This window comes from Elephas maximus, chromosome 11, assembly GCF_024166365.1.
Source record: "Elephas maximus indicus isolate mEleMax1 chromosome 11, mEleMax1 primary haplotype, whole genome shotgun sequence".
Lineage (NCBI taxonomy): Eukaryota > Metazoa > Chordata > Mammalia > Proboscidea > Elephantidae > Elephas > Elephas maximus.
Window position 1 is genome coordinate 23,378,810 of NC_064829.1, and position 19,976 is coordinate 23,398,785.

At 40.8% G+C, this 19,976-nt stretch overlaps 1 protein-coding gene across 9 annotated transcripts in view; it reads right to left on the bottom strand.

Annotated features, from left to right (window-relative positions):
• Positions 1–19,976, bottom strand: part of EPB41L3 (erythrocyte membrane protein band 4.1 like 3) — a 305,002-nt gene that overhangs the window by 58,547 nt on the left and 226,479 nt on the right. The gene's annotated exons all lie outside the window — the stretch shown is intronic.

Below are 19,976 nucleotides of genomic sequence, written 5' to 3' on the forward strand. Positions count from 1 at the left end.
TAGAACTGCATACAATGTTAAATACCATTTGCTGTGACTGTTCAGGAAGCGAGCGACAAGTGTGATAACTTTACCATCTCATGTTTATCTAATAGAAAAGCTCAACAGAGTGGACCTAAACCTACAGAGGGGGTTTGTACCTGGGTGGTAGAAACAGTTAACGTGCTCAGCTGGAGGTCTGAGTACACTCAAAGGTACCTCAGAAGAAAGGCCTGGAGATCTACTTCTAAAAAATCAGCCGCTAAAAACCCTAGGGAGCACAACTGTACTCTGACATACATGGGGTCGCCATCAGTCAAAACCCACTTGATGGCAATGCGTTTGGTTTTTTGTTTGTTTAGCTTGGGAAAGTGATGTGAGGCCTGGAAGCCTCAAACATATTGTAAAATAAAAAAATCCTGACAGTGAAAGAGAGTACAAAGCCCTGATGAAACTCACGTTTTAGGATGTCCTCGCTCAATTCACCATATTATAAGATTGTTGGCCTGAGAAGAATTAACTCTATTCCTTGAATTAGGCAGACTGTCACTTAAAACTTTCCATTCCAATCCTTACTTAGAAGTTCTAGCTATGAGTCACTTTCTAAAGCCTGTAAACTAGCCTCATTAGATATTTGTTTTTTAAAGTTTCTCATGAATTTCAGTTTTGTATTACAGTTTTCAACGTTCTCTTATTTTAGAGCAAATCTTCCTAATTAAAGGCAACAAAACCTTTATTAAGTTTAAAGGAGATTTTATCATATATAAATATAACATATAAATAAACGTGCTTTATCTTTGACCAGGGAGCCCTGGTCATGCAATGGTTAAGTGCTTGGCTAGTAACTGAAAGGTTGGCAGTTCAAACCCACCCACCACTCCGTGACAGCAATGGCCTGGAGACTGTTCCTGCAAAGACTTGAGCCTAGGAAACCCTATGGGGCAGTTCTACTCTGCCCTATAGTGTTGCTATAAGTCTGAATCTACTCAACAGCACACGAACATGTCTTTGACCATAAAGCAATCATATGGAGAAAGAAAAAAGGCAGTCAAGTGGGGAAAATCATCCATCAGCCTAACGTATTATAATATTTTTATAAGTCCAAGTTATATTTTTCTAATTGGAAGATCAATTTTCATTAGAATCCTTTGGTAAAGATGAGCTTCACTAACATGAAACTGACCACATTGTACCATATTTTCATCTACTCCTTTTAAGGTCTTAAAACACGGCCTTGGAGTCTGCGGTGGATTAACTAGCAGTAACTAAGCTAAATTACTTCCACTTGTTGGCACTAACATTTCACATCTAACGTATTAAGTATCTCTGCCTTTAAGATTTAATGTAATAAAGACATACGAGGAAATGACAAACTATCTCTGCCTAAATAATAAGCATTTTAAAGACTATATGTGGTTGTGTATTACTGTGCAACCACTAATTATACTGCAATTTAATTAATTGCTCAGTTCCTTCAAGCATGACTATTTAGTAAAAAAGATATTTATGATACAAAAGTAAAGACTAAATTCTATCCAGTTAAATCAATGATGGTCTTGAAAAAACAGTTCAGTAAAGGAAGAAAATAAATTAATGTTAGTAAAACTACATAATAACATTGCTTACTGGATATGAATAAATGATATGACTATGAAATGCCGCTTGTTGGCTTAAGTCTTTTATTTATTAATAACTGCATATTATTTCTAAATAAAGCTTGGTAAATTATGAAGTTTTCATTAAAAAAAATTGGTTCTCCTGATGTGCATATTTGGTGTTATCTCTAGTTTACAAATAAGAGCACACAGGTTCAGAGAATTTAGATGCAAATGGCAGTATTATGTAATGATTATGAGCAGAAAGAAGAAACACTGGTAGTTGGAAAATACGGCCTTGGTGTTAGAAACAATGCTGGAGATCGAATGATAGAATTTTGCAAGACCAACGACTTCTTCATTGCAAATACCTTCTTTAACCAACATAAACGGTGACTATTTTATACACACGGACCTCGCCAGATGGAACACACAGAAATCAAATCAACTACATCCGTGGAAAGAGACGATGGAAAAGCTCAATACCATCAGTCAGAACAAGGCCAGGGGCCAACTGTGGAACAGACCATCAATTGCTCATACACAAGTTCAAGCTGAAAATGAAGAAAATCAGAGCAAGTCCGCGAGAGCCAAAATATGACCTTGAGTATATCCCACCTGAATTTAGAGACCATCTGAAGAAGAGATATGACGTATTGAACACCAGTGACTGAAGATCAGATGAGTTGGGGCATGACATCAAGGATATCATCCATGAAGAAAGCAAAAGGTCACTGAAAAGACAGGAAAGAAAGAAAAGACCAAGACGGATGTCAGAGGAGACTCTGAAACTTGCTCTCAAACGTCGAGCAGCTAAAGCAAAAGGAAGAATCGATGAAGTACATGAACTGAACAGAAGATTTCAAAGGTCAGCTCGACAGGACAAAGTAAAGTATGATAATGACATGTGCAAAGAGCTGGAGATGGAAAACCAAAAGGGAAGAACACACTCGGCATTTCTCAAGCTGAAAGAACTGAAGAAAAAATTCAAGCCTCGAGTTGCAATAGTGAAGGATTCTATGGGGAAAATATTAAATGATGCAGGAAGCATCAAAAGAAGATGGAAGGAATGCACAGAGTCATTATACCAAAAAGAATTAGTTGATGTTCAACCATTTCAAAAGGTGGCATATGATCAGGAACCGATGGTACTGAAGGAAGAAGTCCAAGCTGCTCTGAAGGCACTGGTGAAAAACAAGGCTCCAGGACTTGATGGAATATCGATTGAGATGTTTCAACAAACAAGTGCAGCACTGGAGATGCTCACTCATCTATGCCAAGAAATATGGAAGACAGCTTCCTGGCCAACTGACTGGAAGAGACATGTATCTATGCCTATTCGCAAGAAAGCTGATCCAACCGAATATGGAAATTATAGAACAATATCATTAATATCACACACAAGCAAAATTTTGCTGAAGATCACTCAAAAACGGCTGCAGCAGTATATCAACAGGGAACTGCCAGAAATTCAGGCCGGTTTCAGAAGAGGACATGGAACCAGGGATATCACTGCTGATGTCAGATGGAACCTGGCAGAAAGCAGAGAATACCAGAAGGATATTTACCTGTGTTTAATTGACTATGCAAAGGCATCTGACTGTGCGGATCATAACAAATTATGCATAATATTACGAAGAATGGAAATTCCAAAACACTTAATTGTGCTCATGAGGAACCTTTACATAGATCAAGAGGCAGTTGTTCAGACAGAACAAGGGAATACCGATTGGTTTGAAGTCAGGAAGGTGTGCGTCACGGTTGTATTCTTTCACCTTCAATCTGTATGCTGAACAAATAATATGAGAAGTTGGACTATATAAAGAAGAACGGGGCATCAGGATTGGACAAAGACTCATTAACAACCTGTGTTATGCAGATGACACAACCTTGCTTGCTGAAAGTGAAGAGGACTTGAAGCACTTACTAATTAAGATCAAAGACCACAGCCTTCAGTATGGATTGCACCTCAACATAAGGAAAACAAAAATCCTCACAACTGGACCAATGAGCAACATCATGATAAATGGAGAAAAGACTGAAGTTGTCAAGGATTTTGTTTCACTTGGAACCACAATCAACAGCCATGGAAGTAGCAGTCAAGAAATCAAAAGACGCATTGCATTGGGTAAATCTGCTGCAAAGGACCTCTTCAAAAGTGTTGAAGAGCAAACACGTCACCTTGAAGACTAAGGTGCCCCTGACCCAAGCACGAAAATGGTATTTTCAATCGCATCATATGCACATGAAAGCTGGACAATGAATAAGGAAGACCAATGAAGAATTGATGCCTTTAAATTGTGGTGTTGGCAAAGAATATTGAATATATTGTGGACTGCCAAAAGAACGAACAAATCTGTCTTAGAAGAAGTACAGCCAGAATGCTCTTTAGAAGCAAGGATGGTGAGACTGCGTCTTACATACTTTGGACATGTTGTCAGAAGTGATCAGTCCCTGGAGAAGGACACCATGCTTGCCAGAGTACAGGGTCAGCGGAAACAAGGAAGACTCTCAATGAGGTGGATTGACACAGTGGCTGCAACAATGAGGTCAAGCCTAACAACGATTTTAAGGATGGCTCAGGACCGAGCACTGTTTCGTTGTGTTGTGCATAGGGTCGCTATGCGTTGGTACCGACTCTATGGCACCTAACAACAACAACATGAGCAGTGGCTTCAGAAGTGGGTAAACCTGGTTTGATTCTCATTTCATGTCCCTTCCAGGTATGTGAAACTTCGTTTTTCCCTCTGTAAAATGGGTGAATGGTTTCTAAATAGAAATTGTTTGGGAAAGCAGTATGATGATTTGAAGCCTCAAAAACAGATACCACCTACTGCTTCAGAATGACTGACATTAAATAACACATGAAAACTCAGACAAGTGGGAGCACATACCAAGCATTTGACAAGTGACAGCCATTATTATAGCACAAGTATCTGACAAATGGCAGAATACCTAGTGTAGAATTTAATCATACATCTTTTCCCTTGGAGCACCTATACACCTTCCAGTGGTACCACAAGCAGCTTCAGTGTTAACATGTCCTGCTGTCTCTTTAGACATCTATTTTCCGCTTACTACCTAATTAAAAATTTTTTTTTTTACCTAATTGCTTAAAAAAAAAAAAATTAAAAAAAAAATTGCTTTAGCTACACTATATTATTTACACATACACACAAAACACACAAATACACAATGCTGTCTGGCCAAGTACTTTCTCAATGAATAAACAAAACAAAAACAAAAATGTTACAAGGTTTCTCTCCCCTAACTGCGTCCCACAACTCTGACCGACAGACCACAGCCAGCCCCTCCGTGGAGGGACAGACAGCCTTGGTCACTCTTTACCTTGGCTGTCTTGAGCTGCTGCATCCCTCTGTTTGCCTAGTGGTGGCAAGGATACCTCAGGCAGACTGCCACCCGAACTGGCTCCTCACTTCTCCAGCTTTTCACAAGTTACCTTTTATAAATGACCCTGAACTTTCACTACAGTAGTCCAGATCTGTTCTTACAGCGTATTTTAAACACTGTGACTACTACAGTTTCTTTTGTTTTTGGCCCTAAGTACTTAGATCAGTTGTCTATAATCTACTGTCAATGGTTTATGGAAACAACGAAATTCCTACCTCCTAAATATCAGCACAGCCACTAGGTAGTGGATGACTTTGGTAATGTCTTTAGATTTTGGGGGCCTCCATTTCCTCGTTCCTCAGGAAGGATTTAAAGCCATGGATCAAAGTGATTACAGGCTTGAGGGTGTAACTAGGCTCCCTCGTGGATATGGCAAATGTTACGAATGAATTATCACTCTCTCTGTTGGAGCCCAAATGGGGCTTCAGTTCCCTTCTGCACACAGCAATGAGCAAAGTGAGCCATTGATGGAGATGGAACATGATGTGACATATTTTTCAACCCTGGACTGGATCACCTCTTAGATCTCTACAAAATTTCTGGTTCTTTGGAACTCAGATGTTTTTTTCCCTACCACATTATTCAAATTTTCAATTCAATTATTTCTATTTGTTGACATCTGCATGTATCTTTAGGTGATAACATTTAATACATAACTAAAGCTCAACAATTGGAATGGAAATGATAGAGAAATTACATTAAGTCGTATGGTTACCAAAGACATGATGTTTATTAAGTGATCAAATCTAGGTGCCTTACTGCCAATGGCTGTGGTTACTCACAGCCATTTGTGAGTCGAGAATTGAGTTGTTGTTGTTGTTAGCTGCCTTCAGGTAGATTCTGACTCCTGGTAAGTCCATATATGTCAGGGTAGAACTGTGCTCCATGGGGTTTCTGATGGCTGATTTTCTGGAGTTAGATCACCAGGCCTTCCTTCTGAGGAGTCTCTGGGCGGACTCAACTCAACAACCTTTCTATCAGTAGCTGAGCACGTTAAGTGTCTGCACCACTTACGACTCCTACTTTAACCTTAGTATATGAAAACCAAACTTTTATTAACACTAGACATTTCAGAAAAATTAAAACTTTACTCACAACACATAGCAATAAGAAAACTATTATAGAAAAAAAACTGCCATCTTCCTCCACCCCACGTACACACACCCAGGAACCTCAAGTCTGAAGTGCCTAAGAGCTAAGCCAAGATGATCTGGGCAATAGATCCATGTGACTTCTCTTGAGCTACATTGAGCAACCAGGCAATCCAAACCAGACATAACCGAAATGATGCATTAGCTAAGGCTCAGAGGCTTATTTTTTTCACCAAATTCAAAAGGATAGGCCCACCATCACCACTCAAATACAGCATTCATGAAATTTCCCACAAGGGTCATTCAAGAAGCTTTTTACAATAATTTATGTAAAACACTGGTTATCAAGGTATGGGTCACCAACCAAATCGCCTGGAAACTTCTTGGAAGAGAAAATTCCCAGGCCTCACCCCAGATCTATGGAATCAAAACCTCTAGGGGTGGGCCCAGAAATCTGTACCTTAAGAAGCCCTCAGGTGATTCATATTTGCACTCAGGTTCCAGAACCTGTGATGCAAAAGAATCACAATCTACAGAGTTGATAAAGTTTGTTTTAAAATTGTTATTTTTATTTATGACTTCAGAGGAGCAATTTTTTAAAATTATTTTTAAAACTTTTAGAACGGGAGATTTCAAACATGTATAAAAATAGACAGGATAACATAATGAAACTGCAAAAACTCACCACCCCTTTTCAACAACTGCCATCTCAGAATCACAACCCTGCTGCATCTACAGTTACACTCAACTGCTTTTCCTCCTGGTTATTCTGAAGTATCTCAGAAGTGAAGAAATTTATGCATATGTATAAACAATTGTTTTATTATAATTTAAAAAATATTTTACATTTTTATTATTTTTATAAATGAAAATTATATATATATATACATATAAATTATTTACCTGTGACATATATATATGCTTGCGTGTGCACGCACACACACACACACACACACACATTCCTGGCATAGTAGGCCATATGATTGTCCAATTCTAAATGTTCGTATCAGCTGACTAACGTCTGCTGTTGTTGTTGGGTGCCATCAAGTTGATTCCAACTCATTGTGATCCTATATAAAGAGTAGAGCTGCCTCATAGGGTTTCTAAGGAGTGGTTGGTAGATTTAAACCACTGACCTTTTAGTTAACAGTGGAGCTCTTAACCACTGTGCCACTAGGACTTCTACTAATGCCTAGGATACTGAAATTTATACATTCCGTTTCACTTCTGACAACTTCCAATTTTCCTACAGTCATACTTTACACATTCCATTGTGTGTTTGATCAACTTCAGACTGCAGATACTGGTAAAAATCTTCAATTTCTTCATCTTTGGCATTAGTGGTTGGTGCATAAATTTTGAATAGTAGTTGTATTAACTGGTCTTCCTTGTAGGCTATGATGGTTAAGATTGTGTGTCAACTTGTCTGGGCCATGATTCTCAGTGTTTCGGCAGTTGTATAATGCTGTGGTCACTTCCATGCTGAGATGTGATATGTGATCACCCCCATGATGGGATCTGCTGTGAGTGGTACTGATGCGGGTTGGGCCTGTAGCAGCTCACTGCCCCCTCAGCCTTCATCTCTCAGCCCTCTGTCACCTAGTCCTTGCTGCTCTTCTTGCCAGGGCTTTTGCTTGTTCAGGATCCTGCAGCTGGCTCCTGTTCGTCTGACCTCCAGTTCTTGGGACTTAAGCTAGCAGTTTACTGGCAGTCTTGCCTCTAGATCTTGAGATTCCTCAGTCTTCACAGCCTGCAACAGCACTGCTCTCCGATCTGCGGATCCTGGGTTCACCAGCTCCTGGGGCTGCATGAATCAGCAGAAGCCTGCAACAGCCCTGTTTTCCATTCTGCCGACCTTGGGTTCGCCAGCCCCTGCAGCTACCTGAATCAGAAGGAGCCTCTCTCCTGCCCTACAGACTTGGGACACTGCAGCCTTGAAAAACTGCGTGAGCCATTCCTTGATGTAAATCTCTCTCTCTCTCTCTATACACACCACCCATGCATTTGTCACTTTGTCGTACTGTGTGGGCTTGTGTGCTGCTGTGATGCCACAAGCTATGTCACCAGTATTCAAATACTAGCAGGGTCACCCATGGCGGACAGATTTCAGCTGAGCATCCAGACTAAGACAGACTAAGAAGACCCGGCAGTCTACTTCTGAAAAGAATTAGCCAGCGAAAACTTTATGAATAGCAGCAGAACATTGCCTGATACAGTGCCGGAGGATGAGCCCCCCAGGCTGGGAGTAACTCAAAATACGACTGGGGGGAGAGCTGCCTTCTCAAAGGCAGAGTCGACCTTAATGACGTGGATAGAGTCAAGCTTTCAGGACCTTCATCTGCTAATGTGGCATGACTCAAAATGAGAAGAAACAGCTACAAACATCCATTAGTAATCGGAACATAGAACGTATGAAGTATGAATCTAGGAAAATTGGAAATTGTCAAAAATGAAATGGAAGAGACAAAAATTGATATCCTAGGTATTTTAGTTAGCTGAAATGGACTGGTATAGGTCATTTTGAATTGGACAATCAAATGGTCTACTATGCTAGGAATGACAACTTTAAGAGGAAAATGATGTCAAAAAGAACATTTCAAGATCCATCATGAAACACAACACTGTCAGTGATAGGATAATATACATACGCTTACAAGGAAGACCAGTTAATACAACTATTATTCAAAATTACCCACCAACCACTAAGGCCAATGATGAAGAAAATTGAACATTTTTATCAACTTCCGCAGTCTGAAATTGATCGAACATGCAATCAGGATGCACTGATAATTACTGGTGATTGGAATGCGAAAGTTGGAAACAAAGATGAAGATCCGTAGTTGAAAATATGGTCTTGGTGACAGAAACGATGCCAGAGGCTGCATGACTGAATTTTGCAAGACCAATGACTTCATTGCAAATACCTTTTTTCACCAACATGAATGGTGACTATACACATGGACCTCACCAGATGGAATGCACAGGAGATGACAGAGAAGCTCAATAGTCAGAACAGGCCAGGGGCCAACTGTGGAACAGACCATCAAGTAAGTTCAAGCTAAAACCGAAGAAAATTAGGACAAGTCCATGAGTGCCAAAGAGAGCCAAAGTACGACCTTGAGTATATCCCACCTGAATTTAGACACTATCTCAAGAATAGATCTGAAGTGCTGAACACTAATGACTGAAGACCAGACAAGCTGTGAGAATGACATCAAGGACATCATCCATGAAGAAAGAAAGAGGTCACTGAAAAGACAGGAAAGAAAGAAAAGACCAAAACGGATGTCAGAAGAGACTCTGAAACTTGGTCTTGAACATAGAACAGCTAAAGCAAAAGGAAGAAATGATGAAGTAAAAGAACTGAAAAGAAGATTTCGAAGGGCAGCCTGAGAAGACAAAGTATTGTGATGACATGTGCAAAGACCTGGAGATAGAAAACCACAAGGGAAGAACACGCTTGGCGTTTCTCAAGCTGAAAGAAATGATGAAAAAATTCAAGCCTCGAGTTGCAATAGTGAAGAATTCCATAGGGAAAATATTAAATAATGCAGGAAACATCAAAAGAAGATGGAAGGAAGAACTGGTTGACGTTCAACCACTTCAAGAGGTAACATGATTGTCAAGGACTACATTTTACTTGGATCCACAATCAACAGCCATGGAAGCAGCAGTCAAGAAATCAAAAGGCGCATTACGTTGGGCAAATCAGCTACAAAAGACCTTGTTAAAGTGTTGAAAAGCAAAGATGTCACCTTGAGGACTAAGGTGTGCCTGACCCAAGCCATGGCATTTTTAATCATCTCATATGCATGCGAAAGCTGGACAATGAATACGGAAGACCAAAGAAGAACTGACAAAAAGTATGCAGTTTGAATCCACCAGGTGCTCCTTGGAAGCCCTCTGTCCTATAGGGTTGCTATGAGTCACAATTAACTTGATGGCAAAACACAAGTAGGTGTTATCCATGCTGATGGTCTTAGTGTCTTGGTGGGGGCATCTTTCCTTCAGCTCCTGCCCAGAGCCAATTTCCAACTGCTCTGCACAAGCACCATGTGAAGAGTGGCTTCATTATTTCTTTGACTGGGACACTGCTCTCCCATGTCACCGAGATGACAAGCATTATCTTGACTCTGCTCTCTCCTTTTCCCGCACTGCAGTTTTACCATGGAGGACTCATTCTACTTTGGCAGTAATTGTTAAGCTTTTGTTCCTACCCTAATTCAGGCCCTCTTTACATTTTGTCTTCTAAGAGATTCCCCCAACTAACTGTGTCCTAATCTACCCTAGTCACAACAGCCAAACTTTGGAACAGAAACTTAATTGCCTTGCTAAAAAACTCCCCATGGCACCTTGCTGCCTACTGAGTTAGGCATGATACTCTCAACATGGCAATGAAGGATTACCAACGATGAAGCCTTCACCTGATGTATCTATACTGACACCTAGACCATGCCCTATGACAACTACACTCTGTGCTGGAACAATTCCCTGAAAAGGCAGAACTTCCCTCTGTTTCTGCTCAGGTAGTTGTGTTCTATATGAAATGCTCTGCCTTGCCTGTGGCCTGTCAAGTCCTCTCATCCTTCAAGACCTTTCGTGAGTGTCACTTCTTTAAGGATTTCCTGTCCTCCCAGCCAAATGTGACTTCACCGTCCTTTGAGCACTGGAGCCCTTGATACCAGGACGAGGACACTTACATATTCTTCCTGTATCACAGCCATCTCTGTGCATCACCTCATAGTCCTCCTGACTGCAGACACACAGGGACTGGTACTGTGGCCCCTATATTTTATCTCTTATAGGGCCTCATATTTGGTCAAGTGCTATTAAGAGATTAAAAAGGTAACTTGATGAGCTTCGTATAAAAATTTTCTTATTCTTAACCAATGCCACAGAAGCAATATTTTAAACTAATGGTTTTAAACTGTGGATTTGGAAGCAATTAAAAAATGCCAATGTCCAGGCCCTACCTCAGGCATTTCTACAGCAGACTGTGGGAGTCAAAGTGACAATTTCTGGAGTTGTGCCCAAGGCTTCTGCATTTTTTTTAAGTTCCCCAGGTAGATTCATAAAAGCATGGGTGAAAGGCACACTTTAAGCTAAATTATGTTTTTAAGTTAAGATATTTAAATATGAACGCTAAAGTAATGCACTTTTTTTTTTTTTTAAAGTAAATTTGCAATGTTTTCAGGTTTAGTTTAGAACTGATCCAGTTCCTTTCAGGCTTCTTACACCAACACTCATTTACCCACATATACATACTTGTTTAAAAGCTGAAGACATCCTTTTCAATAAATTTTTGTGGGAAATGCTCAAGAAATGATAAATCAGCCAAATTCTAAAATAAAATAATTCGAATGAGAATAAACCACCAAACACTGAGGAAAAAAAAAAAAAGAAACCTAGCTCACATTTAAAGCTACGAATAAAACATGAATTAGACATGTTTTGACACTGAGAGTTTTAATATGTTAGCCTTTGTATATCTGGAGCCCTGGTGGCACAGTGGTTAAGAGCTCAGCTGCTAACCAAAAGGTTGGTAGTTTGAATCCACCACGCGCTCCTTGAAAATCCTATGGAGCAGTTCTACTCGGTCTTACAGGGTCACTATGAGTCAGAATCAACTCAACGGCAACGGGTTTTTCTGTATAGCTACAATAGAAACTTTTACTCAAGATTCTGCCATGTTACTTAGTAATGACGCCAGGCAGGTTAATAAAAGCTTTGCTCTTTGTTTATAGGGCAGATGTGTTACTGGCTTCCCTAGCAGGTATCTGAGGCGACTGCAAGGAATACAGCCTTGGGCCCAGAGAGGGATGACATGAGGGAGATGCCTGGGACCTACAGCACACAGGGCTTCCATGAAATGTGCAAAATTTCCACACACAAGTCCCTCAAAATCACTTCTTAAGTTTGTGCTGTAAAACAAGGAGTGCAAAAGCGGGAAACACAAATTGCACTCAATCTCAGCACAAGGCTATAATAGAATTACCTTTTTCCTTCAATCTCACAAGACTATGAATCAGCCTGAGTAAAGCTCTCTTTGGGCAAAGTTGAAAAGGTGAAATTAGAGAAATTTTTCAAGTCAAATATAATCTTTTATCCTTAGAAGATGGGGTACAGTTCTTCTCTCTCCCAAGCTGCACAATCATGAAGAAAATGAGAAAGAGCAAGTTGCTTTGCTCAAGAACTTGAGCTAATCAGCAGTTGCTCCTGCTTAGGAAGGGGAGGGGAACAAGACTAAAATGCCACCAGGCCAAGCACATATGCTAAGGCTCCTCAGAGATGTATGCCTGCATTTCTTTAAACTATCGCATAGAAGAAAGAAAAAAGAAGCCTTGTTATGTTGACTTAGGCTTAAACTACTCATGTTAATATAAGAAAATATTTTAGAGCTATGATAATCAAGAACTTTCAGGAAGATGGACACTTTAGTACCCTTTTATCACAGAGTGCCAACACGGTTAAGTACTTTATTCTTCCTTTCACATATTGTCCTCAGACAGACCCCTGATTTTCTTCTGCATATTCTTCCATGTGTTGTAGTATTCTGCGAAGTTGTATTTTTGCTCCGAGGACAGCAAATTGTTCAGCCTTTTTAGTGCCCTTGATAGTGTCCAGAACACAGAAAGCATTCAACATATGTGCCTACCATGTGCTACTGGCATGAACTCAAAAAGGCATTTTCACATTATCTTAATCTTGAAACAAAATGCCATCTTCTTTTTATTTTTTTCCATGCTATCCTCCTCAACTGCATTTTTCCTTACTAAATTCTATTCCACTTCTCTCATTTCTGAAGAACAATCAAAAGTCTCTATTTCTAAAATGATCTGTACCACCACTTCACCCAAGTACAGGAGCACAGGAAAAGCTCACCGAACTCTCTAGGTCAGTGCCTGAGCCCAAATCACACACCTGGACTCTGGGTAAATCATCTTTTCTTGGGCTTGCTTCCTTTATTAGATTCTTGATAAAAAAAAATATATCTGCTCTTAAATTTCAATGGAGAGGTTTTTTTGTTTGTTTTGTTTGTGTGTGTGTGTGTGTGTGTGTGTTTTTTATTCACACTGAGAAAATATTAAGGTTCACACCCAAATGGTGTCTGATACGTGAAACAATTCATAAACCTTTTCAAGAGAGCTACAGCCTGGAAGTTCTAGGAAGCAAGACAGGGCACAAGTGGCCTTACAGGTATCTAATTCCTGTACATTCAATGACAAATTTAATAAGTAGAGTTGTTGTTAGCTGCTGTCGAGTCGGCCTCCCCATGGTGACCCCATGTACAACACAAAGAAATGCAGTTTCGGATTGGTTCATTGTGATCCACAGGGTTTTCACTGGCTGATTTTTGGATGTAGATCACCAGACCTTTCTTCCTCGTCTGTCTTAATCTGGAAGCTCTGATGAAACCTGTTCAGCATCACAGCAACACACAAGCCTCTGCTGACAAATGGACGGTGGCTACACACGAGGTGCACTGGCTGCGAATTGAACGGACCTGGGTCTCTAACACGCAAAGTGAGAATCCTACCACCAAGCCACAAATGCCTCAGAGTAAGTATAGCAGAAAGTCCTTTATCCATATCACTGCTGCCAGAGTCCATTCCCAGAGGGCAGGACTTGATATGCCTGCCCAGGTGGCTCCCCCGCTCGACAGGGTCTTCCCGCCTGGGTACTAATCCCCAGTGTGGTCTGGGCAGCATATCTGTAGAGGGTTGACATCAGGGGCAGAGATCAAATTTTCTCTCTCTAGGTGCTACTTATACTGCTAGCCTTTCTTGAAATTCATGAGCAATCAGCTTTTCAGAAAACCAAGACGGTTACTTCTTTCAAACACTATCAATCAATCGATAATTATTCTACCATGTTCTCAACCAAGTTAGCAATGATTATCTGGGGGTACTCTGTTAAAGGAGGAACAGGCTACTATTTCCTAGTCTTGATAAGGTTTTAAACACAATAGTGAACATAGGTGATTTATTTCCACATCTAAACTATCTAGAGATTGGAATTCACCTAGCATTATTTAAACACCTTTTAAAATGGATATTCTTAGGTAATCAAGTTTGCTTTCCCACCATTTTATTACAAGTGGGGTATATCAGACAGTTCCATGGCTGGGTCCTGGCTCTACTTTGTGAAATCAGACAAGTTATTTAACTTTGCTGAGCTTTACAGCCTTGATTATAAAATGGAAACAATACTGGCATTTACTTATAGGGCTGTTGTATTAAGTAAGGTAAAACACCAGAGAGCATATTGCCTAGCTCATGGGAAACAATAAGCACTAAATGGTGGTGGCTATTATTATGGCCTTTTGACAAGGAGCCCAATACATTTAGAGTCTGTAATGCTAAAATTTACTATGTATTTCTTCTGCAATGAAATAAAAAAAAAAAAAGTCATATCACTCTTGTGAGAAAAAAATCCCTTCTTTATTGTATAGGGGCTAGATGAAAAAATCAGTCTCTGTCGAGTCAACTCCAACTCATGGTGACCCCGTTTGTGTCAGACTAGTGTGCTCCATAGGGTTTTCAATGGCGGGTTTTTCAGAAGCAGATTGCCAGGCCCTTCTTCCAAGACACCTCTGGGTGGATTCAAACCTCCAACCTTTTGGTTAGAAGCCAAGTGTGTTAACTGTTTGTGCCACCCAGGGACTCCACTATATAGATAAAACTGGGAAATTGTTCAAAAAACAGTATTATCATCACTAAGCTGAATGTACATCCAATTACTTTTTACTATGCCTCTCTCAAGTGGTCTTTACAATATATTGGGTATATTGGTACATTCTAGGCTAAAACATACGATGGTCGCATATCATCATAAATGTGGCATATAGTACTGCCAAAAGAAAAATGAACTGTTCAAATGCAATAGTGACCTGTTTTCAATGAGATTTTTGCATTGAGTGCACAGATACTTCTAGCACTTTGATGACAAAAGTCCCTTCCTGCACATTAAGCCCCTCCACTTTTTTCTAAGAGGGCTTTTTCTTTCAGCCCACAAGCCCTTTCTGCCTTCATTTGCTGTAGCAATTTCAGCCTCTATTGGAAATGAGACTTTTGTGCTCAGAGACCCACAGTGCTGTAGATAACAGCTTTCCTGTGAAGCATGCTTCTTCTTGGTCAGCATAAACATTAAGCTTGGTTTTTGACAAAGAGTTTTGCATCGCACATATGAGACCTCGGCACTGAACTCTCAGACAACGTTTCCTGCTGCTAATCTGTAAGAATTCAGGTCATTAAGCCAATGTGTGCAAAACAAATGCAGAAAAGAATGCCTAGGAAAAAGGAATGTTTGAGAGAGACACAAACTTGAACCATGTAAAATAATCATGTTAGCTAACTGAGTGACATGGAACTTGGAGAATTTTTTCTTATTTCTGTATGAGGAAATACTTAATCTCCTTTCTAAGGTAATTCTCAAAAAAAAAGACAAAACAATAAAACTCAACCAAGTGGGATTATAATTCATTTGGTCAAAAAAAGAGCTGTAGGCAATGCATATACTGGCAGTGAAAACACATTTAATAATATGAATTTAATGAGTATAAACCTGCAGTTCTATCACTTTTCAATTCTGGAAAGCAACGATGATCAAAAAAATATAATAATACTGTTATTGCTTTAAAACATAAGTAACAAGTGAACTGTGCCCTCTCCATCAACCATTTCAGCCTGTTAATAAGGCTGTGAGTAATCATGAAATGGAAGGATATCAGTGTTATTAAATAGCCTACCCACATAATTAACAAATGTAATTACATCATTTAACCAATAAAAGTTTTAAAATTAAAATGATCTTATTAATCAACATAAGCCTATAAACCTGTTGCCATTGAGTTGATTCCAACTCATAGCGACCCTACAGGGCACAGCAGAACTGCCTCCATAGGGTTTCCATGGAGTGGACGGTGGATTCCAACTGCCAGCCTTTTGTTTAGCAGTCGAGCTCTTAACCACTGCACCACCAGACCTCCATACAGCCTACAGTGAAGTACAAATAAATATCTGGTAAAAAAAAAAAAAAAGAAAAAAGGCAGGACAGATGATCACATTAAGTGACACTCCGATCAGTCTCATCTTTGAGCATATATCATATTTTGGATTATCAAGCATTTAAAATCCATTACATAAGGGGGAAAAACCCTTTTCGATCATTAAATATTTTGATTATATATACATTTTCTTCACCTTTTCCTGATACTTTTAATACCCAAAATGTACCAATCTGGGATACAGCTAAATCAACACATCAAAGTCAGTATCGGTTTCCAACACTACTCTGTCAGGGGCATCCTGGCTTAATACTGCCTGAGCTCACAATCCTGAAAAGCCACCCCTAATCCTCTTTGCCTGGCTGTCCTTACTCCTGTGAGTGGGGGTGGGGACGAGGCTGCTAAACCCTGCTATGAGACGGAAAGCCTGGTTCTAACTCTGGAGCTGGACCAGTCAGGCCCACATCTTCTCCCGTCTGCAGAGTCAGGAGATGATGGGCTGCACAAAGGCACCCTCATTGCTGCAGTCCCAAGATGGCTCCTAGCCTCTTAAGGAGCTTAGTCACGACTATTATCCAGAGCTGTGATGGAGACTTCTTTAAGTTTTATAGTTAAAAGTTTTAAAAGTATGAGTGGGTAGGAAATGGTACTAATAAGTCACATGAAAATTAAAACAAGGCGGCAAACAGAATGAAGGAAAGCATATGGCTTTTTAAGTAGGTACGACCTTTTACCCTGACAAACAACTGTAACATTCTTTTGCTTACAAGGGAAAAAAAAAATCCTATTCAAGCAAATAAAGGCAACCTGGCGGAGCAGTGGTTAAGTGCTTGGCTGCTAACCAAATGGTCAGCGGTTTGAACTCATCTGCTGTCCTGTGGGAAAAAGATGTGGTGGTCTGCTTCTATAAGGATGAAAAGCCTAGGAAACCCTATGGGGCAGTTCTACTCTGTCCTATAGCATCGCTGAGTTGGAATCGACTTGATGGCAATGGGTTGGGTTTTTGGTTTTTATTCAAGCAAATAATAAAATACTACACACTTGTTCAGATTATTTTGCTTCCAATAAAGCAACTATCTTTTCTGGAGCTTATCTGAACTCACAGGTGAACTGGGGCAGTTCAGGACTGAGGGGCTTTCAAATGCTACTAGGAACTCAGGAAATTCTGCTCCCTTTCTTTCAAAAAAAGGAGTCCCTGGGTGGGAGAAACAGTTAATGCACTGCGCTTGGCTGCTAACTGAAAAGCTAGTGGTTCAAGTCCACCCGAAGGAGTCTCAGAAGGCAGTCTTGGCAATCTACTTCTAGAAACTCAGTCACCGAAAACTGTTTGAGAGGCACATTTCTGCTCTGACACACGTGGAGTTGCCAGTGAATCAGAGTCGACTCAACGAAACCTAGTATGGGTTTGTGTTTTATTCCTCTGGATTTCTTTTAACAAAGCGTTGATACTATAAGGCAGTTCTAGCTGCACTAGCCAGAAGGTTGGTGGTTCAAACCCACCCAGAGGCACCTTGGAGGCAACCTTGGTGATCTGCTTCTTGAAAACCCTGTGGAGCAGTTGTACTCTGCACACATGGGGTCGCCATGAGTAGGAATTAACGTGATAGCAACTAACAACAACAGCCCCTCTAGGCTGGTTTGACAAGGACTGCCAGGCAGAATGACCACAATCTAGGGCAGCATGGTAGGACATGAAGCGAAAATCCACGGGGGTTACTCTGAGACTTTACCTTATTTTAGCTTCTGTTTTCACAATTAAAAAAAAAAAAAAAAAAAGAGGCGGAGCCAACATGGAGCTATAGACAGAAGCACAACGTCCCTCCACAGCAAAGGCCTGAAAAACTAAGTAAAGAGAGACAAACGTCAATCCTGGAACCCTCAGCATCAAATAAAGAACTCAACCAAGCAATGAATGGAATAAGAAACTGACAGAGAACAGAGAGGGTGAGAGCTACGAGTAGAGGTCCCCTATCAGCTAACGCAGCATAGATATACCATCTTGGACTCCTGTCAGAGATCAGTGGACATGGAATATGGGAAAGCAGATTCACGGAGTTCTCAGCAGGAGACAGAGCAGCCGCTAACCAGTGAGACAGGCTTTCCCACTCCCGACCCTACGTCCCCCTGCTCAGTCTTCACCACTTTCTGGCTGGCTGATCTGCCGATTCCCAGTGGGTCGATTCCCAGAGGACCAATTCACTGCCTTTTAAGCAGGCCGATTCCTGGCTTCCCAGACAACCGATTCGCTCCTTCCAGGCAGACATACCTGCAGCTTCTCAGTGGAAGAATTCTTGAATTCCTGGAGGGCTGATTTACAGCTTCCCAGCAGGCCCATCTGGGACTTCCTGGCAGGCTGATTCGCTGCTTCCTGGTGGTGCGATCCGCCACTTCCCAGAGGACTGCGAGTGGCATGGGCAACACTGGTTCTTTGCCATGAGGATTCATCCCACCCATACCAGCGGGCTTCTTCACTGCCATTTCTTTGTTGCTGGTATTGCTTTTTTTGGCCTCTGGTGTTTTCATCCCTGCCTCTCACCTCCTGCCCCTCCATCCTCTTGAACATCTGACTCTGTGTGCCAGCATTGCTTCTTCCTGACAGGCTGTGAAGCGCCTCTCAGCTGGGGAACAGCTTCGATGGTCCAAACCGCCAGGCTGGTGGGATCCCTGGGGGCTTTCTTGTTTGTTTTCTCTTTCTTTTCTTCTTTCTATTTTTCTTCATTTCCCAGTTTCTTGTCTCTTTCTACTTACCTTCTTTTCCTGTCTCCTGAATACCTTGGGCTGTGTATCATTTCCACCTCTTCTAGTCGGGCTCTACCGCGCAGCTTCGGAGCTGCTTTCCTGGTCTGCACAGCTGTACCAATGGGATCCCTGGGGGCATTTTCTGAAAATTTTTACATATTTATTTTTTTCCTTCTTGTTTTTCTTATTTTCTCGGTTTCTTGTATCTCCACTACAACGGCAGGCTCCCTCAGCCCCTTTTTCTTTTGCTCCTGTTTCTCTCCCCTTTTTCTCTTTTCCATAGCAAACCTAGCTCCACGCATTACGACCTCCCCCTCCCCTCCCTCCCGCCTATCTGCACCACGTGCTGAACACTGCACTCCCGAACAACACAGGCACCGCATACCAGAACCTGCCCTGCATCGACCTCCAGCTCAGATTGTCGGTCACAGGATATGCCTCAAACAACCCATCCCAACCCCTCCTCTTCAGCTGGCCCTGCCCTGATGCAACATAGCTGAGCAAGCAAATGGCCCTACCTAGTAGACGAGGAAGTGAAAAATATAGTGTTCACAAATGACCAAATAACAAAGAACGCACACCTCACCTGTTGAGACATAACCAAATAAAACAAAAAAGCAGGATAAAACAAACAAATCTACAATCAATAAACAAACAAAAAAATAACTACGGAATGTCCCAAAGACAGCAGACAATATCAAAACACATTAAAAAAAAAAAACAAACAGGACAGGACGGTTCCTGTAGGCATCCAAAATGAAGCACCAAATGACCTTCCAGTAGAAGAAAAAGCACTAGACCACCTGATAGGAAACTCAGATCTCTAATATTCAGAGCTATCCAGAATTGATGCAAAAAGCAGACAAAAATGAGGAAAAAATAGACAAATTCATGGAAAATGCAGGCAAATTCATGGGAAATACAGACCAAAAAATGGAAGAATTCAGGAAAATAATACAGGAACAAAATGGCAAAATAAATTCACAACTAGAAATCATAGAAAAACAAGAACTAGAAATCTAAAAGATAAACAACAAGATTTCAGAACTGAGCAGTGTCATTGAAGGGCTGAGGAACAGGTTTGAATCAATGGAAGACAGAATCAGAGAAATTAAAGGCAAACATTTGGATACAATTCTGTTTGAGAAAAAAATC